This window comes from Oryctolagus cuniculus, chromosome 9 (assembly GCF_964237555.1).
Source record: "Oryctolagus cuniculus chromosome 9, mOryCun1.1, whole genome shotgun sequence".
Lineage (NCBI taxonomy): Eukaryota > Metazoa > Chordata > Mammalia > Lagomorpha > Leporidae > Oryctolagus > Oryctolagus cuniculus.
In genome coordinates, this window is record NC_091440.1 from 60084977 (window position 1) to 60093528 (window position 8552).

Consider the following 8552-nt stretch of genomic DNA (forward strand, 5'->3'; position numbering starts at 1 on the left):
GCCAAGAGTATTCTAGATGCTGAGGAGAAAAGGCCAAATAGAACAGACCGAGTGCCTGCCCTTGTGATCCTTACATCCTCATGGGATAACAGTGCCTCACGGGCTCCCTCTAACAGTGCACGGGGTCCTCGACATGGCTAGTGGCTGTGCATAATTAGTGCTCTAGAATTGTTTGCTGCTATTATCATCTGTTTCACCACTTTTCCGGGCTGGTCCTTTTAAGACATTATGGAAATGGAACAAATGAATAGAAATCAGGGGCATTAACCCAGAGGTCCATTCACACATCACATCTGTTTGTATTTGCTGTGTGGATGGAACTTCCAGGGTCACCCCCGCACTGCTCGTCTCACTGGGTAGCCAGTATCGCTGCTTTTTAACCGTTCTCTGGGCTCCTTTCCCCAATGAGTCCAGAAGGGCATTGCTTATTTAGGAAACAGCATGTTCCAAGTTATTAATACGTTCCAAATATTAAAATTTCAGTGGAAGCACTGGGAAAATCATGACTGGATCGTAATTTAGGGAGGCCAGGTGGCTAATGAATGCTTGGTGCCCAGGAATATCTTGATTCCTCTAACCCCTCTCTCCCAATTAACAAAAGCATTGATGATCTCAGGGCTCTTTCTGGCCAGCTGGGATAAATCAGCCCTCTGGCAGCTGCCCAAATGATGTATTTTAAGGGCACAGGCCATGTGGCTCTCTATCACAAAGCAATTGGGGTCACTGTGCTTGCATATGGATTAACTTGCTGTGCAGGGATCCTACCCACTTATTGCACCCACTGTGGGTTGACACTCAATAGCTATTCAACAATGATAAAGAGGAGGCTGGCCTAATGACCCTTCAGAATGTTCCCCATATTCATTTCTCTCTCTTCCTATTTTTATTACTTGCAGCAAAGAGAATTCAATTGGCTCTCCCTATCTATTTTCACAGCCCCTATTCTTCTTGGGAGAAATTTCCCACAATTAACAGAAAAAGGTATCTGGGTGAACAGAGTTGGAGTAGACCATAACGGTCTGTACAAATGAGAACTTATCAGTGTGACCCTCTCTCCTTAATGATTCCAAGGCAAGATGCATCAACCCTAGACTCATATAGAATAAACTATTAATTGGATGTGCTGTTCTCTGGGGAAACCCAGGGTAAGTCCCAGTGAATGGGCTCAGTTGGTAACTGCTCTGTTGTGAACAGTGTCTAGAAGTTCCTGAGTGTTCTGTCTCCACTCCCCTGAGCAATCACCTGAGGCACAGAGGAGGTAACTGACTTAGTCCCTATTGAGCCATTCAATAAATATTTACCAGTGACCTACCATGTTCAACACATTCTATTAAACACAGGTAGGGTCCAAAGATATACAGGACAGAGCAAGACAGGAGCTTGCTATCTGGTAAAATGGATTGGAAATTCACAAAATAAATGTTATGTAAGCACAGTTATTTGCCAACTGTCTTTGTGATCATGGTGATCTGGGATCTCAGGGTCTGGATTTTCTGGGCTCACTTTTTTTTTTTAAAGTTTATTTATTTTCTTTGAAATTACAGAGAGAGAGGGAGAAATAGAAAGAGAGATCTTCTACCTATTGGTTCTCTCCCCTAATGGCCCAACAGCCAGGGCTGGGCCAGGCCAAAGCCAGGAGCCAGGAGCCAGGAGCTTCTTCAGGGTCTCCTACCTGAGTATAGGAGACCAAGCACTTGGGCTATCCTCCATTACTTTCCTAAGCACATTAGCAGGAGCTGAATTGGAAGTGGAACATCCAGGACTCAAGCCAGTGCCCACATAGAATACTAGCATTGCAGGTGTTGGCTTAACCCCCTACAACACAGCCCCAGCCCCATGGATTTTCTGGGTTCATTCTAATACTTCATTTTCTATGCCATGGTCTTCATCAATCATGAACAGAGTCCAAAGATCACAGGGAAGAAGCCAAGCTACATTTCTCAGATGACCTCTTCTATCCAGAAGACAAAAATCCTCCATCAGATCCTGAGTGGTGATTGTTAGCCAGAAACAATGGCCACTGACCATGTGGTGACTCACGTCATAAGGTTACTGGCCATTTGTAACTGTACAATGGCAATGAACACGGAGCACAAGCTTTTGCAGCTAGGTTTCCTGTCCTATGACCCAGTGTGTGTTTTCAGCGTCCCTTGTGCTTTTTTATTTTTAATGTATTAGTTTGCTGTGCACCTGCCCAGTGAACAGCTATGAATAAAGCACTGTCTTGGCCACCCAGCAGCTTACCTGACAGTCTGGTGGGGAAATCAATAGGCAGAGGAGAGCAGGGAAGTGTCCAGAGCCTCCGTGCTTCCGAGGAGTCTGGGCTCTACACCGATGATGCTGGGAGCCTCAGCAGGGTCTCGCACAGAGAAGTGAGGGGGTGAGTGAGTGACACTCCGGAAAGACGGTGGTGCTACAGAACGAACAGATGGAAAAGGCCAAGACAAAGGACGGCAGGTTGGCTTGTGCCATCCCAAGCTTAATGGCCACTTAGAGCTCCAATGGGAGGGATTTGAGTCCTCAAGAAGGGAGAGGTGAGCTAGGGCACCCACGCCAAGGTGCAGCCAGCTGGAGGTGTGCAGGGCAGGGCAGGGCAGGGCAGGTGCAGCCAGCTGGAGGTGCGCAGGGCAGGGCAGGGCAGGGCAGGGCTCCAGTTGTTTACGTCCAGGTTTAGACAAGGTGCTCCGTACACGTTCTGAACACGTGGGCATTTGCATTCGCAGGAGACAGTTTAGGGACAAATGACTAAAAATAACTTGAAAATTAATCTATCTAAAATGGTTCAAAATTGGCTAAGCTGAAGGGAAGAAATCTGCTTTGATGATCCAAAAGGTAGATAATAAATGAATTCCTGGGACAATATCCCTCCTTATCCTCAGGGGACACTTTGCAAGGCCCACAGCGGATGCCTGAAACTGTGGATAGTACCAAACTCTTTCATCTTAATTAAGATGACTTTTCCATCTTAGCTCAGCACTTAGCTCGCATTAAAGCTATAATTGTGCAGTTTGAGGTGCAACAACAAAATTAGCATGAATTTCTTTGTCCTTCTTCACAATGTCACAAATCGATCTGTTCTTAACAGGAAACTTAGCAACCTCAACACCCAGTTTTTTCTCCTTTCTTTATTGTCAAGAACTTTTACATTTTCATTTAAAAGGACTTTTCAGCTTCTTGCTTCTAATTTTTTTAAATATTTATTTACTTAAAAGGCAGAGTTACAGGGAGACAGAAGGAGAGACAGTGGGAGAGAGAGAGAGGTCTTCCATCTGATGGTTCACTCCCCAATTTGCTGCGATGGCTGGAGCTGCGCTGATCTGAAGCCAGGAGCCAGGAGCTTCCTTTGGATCTCCCACACAGGTACAGGGGCCCAAGGACTTAGGCCATCTTCCTCTGCTTTCCCAGGCCACAGCAGAGAGCTGGATCAGAAGTGGAGCATTCGGGTATCGAACAGGCACCCCTATAGGACGCCAGCGCTTCAGGCCAGGGCATTAACCCACTGTGCCACAGCACCGGCCCACTATTTGTTTTCATTTTATTTGAAAGGCACAGAGAGAGATCTCCCATCCACTGGTTCACTCTCCAAAAGCCCACAACAGCCAAGGTTGGACTAGATCAAAGCCATGAGCCTGGAACTCAATCCAGGTCTCCCATGTGGGTGGCAGGGAACCAAGAACTTGAGCCATTCCCTGCTGCCTCCCAGGGTGCACATTCACAGGAAGCCTAAATGAAGAGCAGAGCCAGGACTTGAACCCAGGTACTGTGAATGGGAGGTGGGCATCCCAAGTGGTGATTTAACTGCTGTGCCAAATGCCTGCTCCAACTTCACAGCTTGTATTTGGCACATCTAAATTGCTAGTGTCACTATTCTTGCGCTTTGCTACCATTAAGAAATAAATTAAGAGTTACTTGAACACAAGTGCTACAAAATTCCAGTGGTCCATCTGATAACCCAGAAGCCTGCTAAGTGAATAATAGTGGGTAGAGTATGCAGCATGGATAAACCAGACAAAGGGACCAGGCACACTCAGGGTGGGAGGGATTAGGACTGCAGATTTCATCACGCTACTCAGAATAGTGCACAGTTTACAATGCTTGAATTGTTTATTTCTGGAATTTTCCATTTACTATTTCTGGACTGAAGTTGACCTCAGGTAACTGAACCTGCGGAGAATGAAACCTCAGGTAAGGAGGACTACTGTACTTAGCTTTGGAATTCAACCTTTTCCTGAAGGGTATCTGCTATTGATGCAATGTTTGTTTTTATTTTGCCAATGTTAAAAATATTCCTTCAACAAACTCCAAACTGGCTGACAACAGGAAGTGGGAATGGAAAAGCAAATAAAACCCATGCACCAGTTCCTGAGCACAGCCATGTAGGGACCCTGGGGTAACACACAGAAAGTTCATTGTCTCTGACAGCCATACATCAATGCCTTCCGAGTCTCTCTGGGTTGTGGATATCAGTATTGCCATCAGAAAATTCTAGACACTGCAACTGCTTGAGAAGAGTGATTGTGAGTTAGTGATGCCATATAATACCCTCAGAAGCTCTCCATTATCTTTTTTTTTTTTTTTTTTTTTTTTTTTTTTGACAGGCAGAGTGGACAGTGAGAGAGAGAGACAGAGAGAAAGGTCTTCCTTTGCCGCTGGTTCACCCTCCAATGGCCGCCGCTGCAGCCGGCGCACCGCGCTGATCCTGGCAGGAGCCAGGAGCCAGGTGCTTTTCCTGGTCTCCCATGGGGTGCAGGGCCCAAGCACCTGGGCCATCCTCCACTGCACTCCCTGGCCATAGCAGAGAGCTGGCCTGGAAGAGGGGCAACCGGGACAGAATCCGGCGCCCCAACCGGGACTAGAACCCGGTGTGCCGGCGCCGCAAGGTGGAGGATTAGCCTATTGAGCCACGGCGCCGGCTCTCCATTATCTTAACCACTTGTCCCAACGCTGCCCTCTTTTCCTCATGTAAATGCCAAGGTATAGAGAAAGCAGAAATGAAAGAAAACTGCATAAAAGTAGCTGCTATCATAGTCCCAAAGATTGGAGCTCTCCTCTGCACCCCCCCTCACCTGCTCTGGAAGACGGAATCCCTGCATGGATTCCCTGGAGCCAGCTGACTGTTTCTGGTTCTTCACCCTCCACTCCAGCATTTTAACCCATTGCCCTCTCTATCTCAGCAAAAGCTCTTCTTTCGAAGTCCACACCCGTGTTCCTACAACCTTCTTCTCTCCCTCACCTCCAACCAGGGAGCTGCGGGCAGAACATTCTCCTACTCTCCTTAGTCTCTGCAACCCCCACACAACTTTTCTTTCCATACCATCCATCCCTACCATGCCATTCAAGTTCTGTGTTCTGAATAATTGTGCCCGCCCCCAACCCAAAGTCATACATTGAGGCCTAATCCTCAGTGTGGTGGTTTTGAGAGGCGGGGCTGTGGGTAGATGGTTAGGTCATGAAGCAGAGGCCTGTGGGAGCTGGGGAGAGCTCCCACACATGAAGATGCTGGGAAAGGTGCATCTATGGAGCAGGGAGCGAAGCATCCCCGGATGCAGGATCAGTTGCCGTCTTGATCTTGGACTCCCTGGCCTCCAGAACTCTAAGAATACATTTCTGTCCTTTATGAGTTACCCAGGGTCAGGTGCTTTCCTATAACTGCCTTAAAGGACTGACACTGCCACTCCAAAACTCCCAATGATTCTAACACCCTGATCTCAATGTCCTCAACTCCTAAAAGTGTCATTGTCTCCAAGCCCTTTCATCAGTAGTCCACACTTCAGATCTTTTCTGCACAGAACCAGTCCCCTCTCGAATTGTCAAATCTGAATTTTTCCCTCTCTGATTGCATTTTCCCCTCTTTTGTGTCCTCATAGGACACCATCATCACATCAACCTTTCCCTATTCTTCTGCTTCTCCTTAGCCCCTCCTCACTTTCTGGACCACTTTCCCTAGCGCATACCCCAGAATCCCCCAGCCCTTGTCTTTCTGCCCTTCTCAGGACTATCTTCAATACCCAATGACACTCAATATCATCCTGTGTCCTGGGACCTGCTGTAACCTGTCTAGTGCTAATAGGGAGTCTTGGTCCCTTCCTGTTCTCCAGTCCCAAATGATCACTATTTTTGTAAATTCCATGTTGTATCCTCATACAACTGTTATCAACGTCTCCTGCATCCCATAAGTCCCACGCCATCCCTTAGACTCTCCATCTCAGCAGATGGTTGCCTCTGCTTCTTTACTGACACTGTCAAGCACCACATCTCCACCTGACTTGTCACTGCTCTTCAACTTAACAGGCCCCAAACTCAGCCAATGTCCCCAACGTCTACCCAGTTGTTTGTGCTTGCTACACAGGGGTCCTCCTGACTGCTCCCTCTCTCACATACCTTGCACTCAATCAATCCCCAGGGCTTGTTGATTCTACCTCCAGCATTCTACCTCTTAAATCATTCTATCCCATCACCATCATTTACAACCATCCTAGCTCTGACCATCGTCTCTCGCCAGGATCACTGCAGGAGCCTCTTGAACAAACCACCCCTTTCACTTTGTCCTCCTCCAGTTGATCATTCTATCCCATGGTGATCAAATTGATGCTTTCAAAATGCAAAGCTGATCATGCTATTCCACTGTTTCAAACCTCTTTGTGACTTCTCACAGTGAGAGGACAAATTTCAAAATTCTTACCATAGCCTAGAAGTCACCTTGGGTAACCAAGGTAACTTGCCCCTCTCTGCAACCTCATCTCTGTCTACTCTTTCTTTCATTGTCTACAACCCAATCTTCTCTTCTTTTGAGTGCTAACTTCTTTGCTACTGCATAGACTTCTAATGTGCTGTCCTTCCACATATTTCACACTTTACTGCTCATCTCCACCTGGAGAATGCCTCTTCTTTGTCTTGCAGTTCTCAGCCTAACTGCTACTTCCGCAGGTGCGATCCCTCGTCTTGCCCAGTGTAGAGTGGATGCTATGTGATCTCAGGGTACTCTATACTCTTTCCTTACACTGTGCATCACGAATGCAAAGGCATCACTATTCTATGGCTGTCTTTCCCACTGCTCTATAAGCTCCACAAGAACAGGTACATGTCTCATCTGCTCATTGTGTGTCCAGACCTGGCAGAGTGCCTGGCATGAGCACCAAGTTGGGCTCCGCCCTTCAGGGAATGAGTTTGTGGATGGCCACAGCAGCAGAGTGGGTAGCAGGAAGCCAAGTCTATGGAACTGGTAGCCCTTGGATCCCATTCTCCAAGAGCCTCGTGGTCATGCTTCCTTGCTTTTTCTGGTGTTTTTCAGCACTCTTAACCATCATCCTGTCAAGAATTTATCTTAGTGTTGTTGAAAATATTTCACTTAGGGAGAACTTGTTCAGAGGGTGCCAAGGGTCTCCCTGGCTACCCGTACCAGCTCGTGGCCATATCGGCTACTTCCTGTGTATTGATCATTGAGAATGTATGAGCAAGGCATGCCCTTGCATTTCCAGGACTCTTCACCCTCACCTCAATGCCCACAGCCCCCAGAGCACCCATTCCTCACCCACTCCCTTCAGTCCCTCTAGTCCTCAAAGTTCAGCATCAATTTTCAAAATTTGAGAGAGATAAAGTGAGAAAGAGAAAGATTCCCTCTGCTGGTTCACTCCCCAAACGCCCACAACAACTGAGGCTGGGCTGGGCTGCAGCTGGATGCCAGGAACTCCATCTGGGTCTCCTACATGGATGGCAGGGCTCCAACTACTTGTGGCATCTACTGCTGCCTCCCTGGGTGCACATTAGCAGGAAGCCGGAATTGGAAATGGAGCTGGGATTCGAACCCAGGCCTTCTGACATGGAATACAGACATCCCAAGTGGTGTCTTAACCACTAGGCCAAACGCCTGCCCCTCAAAATTCATCTTATTTGAATCAATCACCTCCTTTCCATCTTTCTGTCACTCCTGCCTCTTTCCCTTTAGCCTTCAAACTTCTTTCCAGCCCAGCTAGCCAAGGGGGATACCATCTGTGTTCCTCTGCCTCCCTTGATCTCCCCTATCCTTACTTTCTTCTTCCCTTCAAGGCCAAAGTTCTTCAAAGAATTTCTCTATTTGCAGCCTTCACCCCTTCCCTACCCACTCACTGTTTCCATTTTATTCTAATTTCTTGAATAGTTGCACGTGCTCACAGTGTAGAAGCCAGAATGCTCTCAGTCAAGCATCTTCATCTCATCCGTCTCCCCCAGCCCCATATTCTCCTAAGGCCCAACCTCCATCACCAGCCTCAAGGTGGCCTTACAGAGAGCACATAGAGACATTTGGGAAGAGGGCTTGCAAATAGAGGCATTTACATGCATTTTCTACCCTTTGCTTTTTTCACTTAAGATATCATAGAGGATGTTTTATATCAGTCGATCCAAAGCTGCCTCGTTCCTGCAAACAGCTGCCAGGATGCCACCGTGAGGCTGGACTATAAATTCTCTACTCTGAACATTATTTTTCCAGTCCTTTGTTCCAACAAGCGGGCTGCAGTGAGCATCCTTGCACACGCAGGATTTTTTCCACCCTTGTGAGTGCATCTGTGGGATAA